Below are 1,336 nucleotides of genomic sequence, written 5' to 3'. Positions count from 1 at the left end.
CCGCCCCACAGGCACTCCAAGATCGGGGTCCTGCATGTTTATGTTTTCATCTTTTTACGTGGATACAGTGCTTCAATTATTTTAATTTCCAGTCGTTTACTTTTACTAAATACTCTGGAACTACATGGCTGCCTGGAAGTGGCATTGTAGAAGAACAGCAATAAAGAATTAATTGTACAAACATTTATCATCCCCAGATCAAACTCTCCTTGTGAGGCTAGGGCTTAACTTGTGGAGAAGAAAAGGGGGAGGAAGGGGTGGTAATGGCGGAGAGGGGTGCTTGTGGGTTTTTTATGTGTTTCCTTTTATTCCAGACGACTATATAATGAAAAGCCTTTTAGCCTTGGAGAACTACTAAATATTAAGCACAGCTTAAAATAGGGAGTAGCTTTCGAGATCCTTTCGTCCTCCTGCCATTCCTTTTAGGAAAAGGTCATGTGTCTTCCCTTATTTTCCCACTAGTAAAAGCAAAGCTTCTTTTTTTCTTTTTTCTTTTTTTTTTTTCTCTTAAGATCTCTTTAACGTGTAAGAAAATCCTCTTGCTCTACATAGGAATGTCTTTAAAAAATATTTTATAGACCTCTTCTTGTTCACCGATTCTGGAAAAAAATTATATTGATCAAGGTCAAACGCTTGAATTCTGACGTGACTCACTTCAAAGGTGTATTTGTGTGCCCTTCGAGCACATTAATACTAATTATCTCTCAAACACTTCCCCAAAACTCCTACTGCCTGTTTCAGATGCAAATCTAATTAACGAGCTGCCTTTGAGTAGCACACAGGGACAGCGTAATTCACTGAGTTGTTGAACCTTTTGCCTTCTTTTATATTTATTTATAGGTAGCTCCATCATATTTTGAAAGCGTAGGCAGTTGTGTGAAGCTACATGGTAGCGAGTGCAGATCTGCTATAGCTAATGAGACTTACCAGGCACCAGAGTTAGGAAAAAGGATTAGCTCCAACTTCTTGCAAATGCATTCAGGGACGTATATAATAACACTCGCTGGGCCCTGTTTTGTCTAAGTTAATTTAGAAATGACTAAATCTTGGAAGACCTATCTAAATAGTGCGTACTATTTGTAACCGTGAACTGATTGATTTAGTAATAACTGTTTGCTTTCGACACCGGGGAGTGCGTACTATTTGTAACCGTGAACTGATTGATTTAGTAATAACTGTTTGCTTTCGACACCGGGGACAAAGCGGGAGGGGGGGGCGAGGGGTGCATGCTGAAGAAACCCTGACGCCCGAGTGAAAGCCGTTGAGCGTGCTCGTCCCCTTCCAGCCTGCCGGACCCAGGACCCCCGCACCCCCTTTCTTACGCTTCTGCCTTTAA

This window comes from Aptenodytes forsteri, unplaced genomic scaffold, assembly GCF_000699145.1.
Source record: "Aptenodytes forsteri isolate BGI_AS27 unplaced genomic scaffold, ASM69914v1 Scaffold252, whole genome shotgun sequence".
Classification (NCBI taxonomy): Eukaryota; Metazoa; Chordata; class Aves; order Sphenisciformes; family Spheniscidae; genus Aptenodytes; species Aptenodytes forsteri.
The sequence above is the reverse complement of the archived record's forward strand: the minus strand, read 5'-3'. Positions refer to the sequence as shown.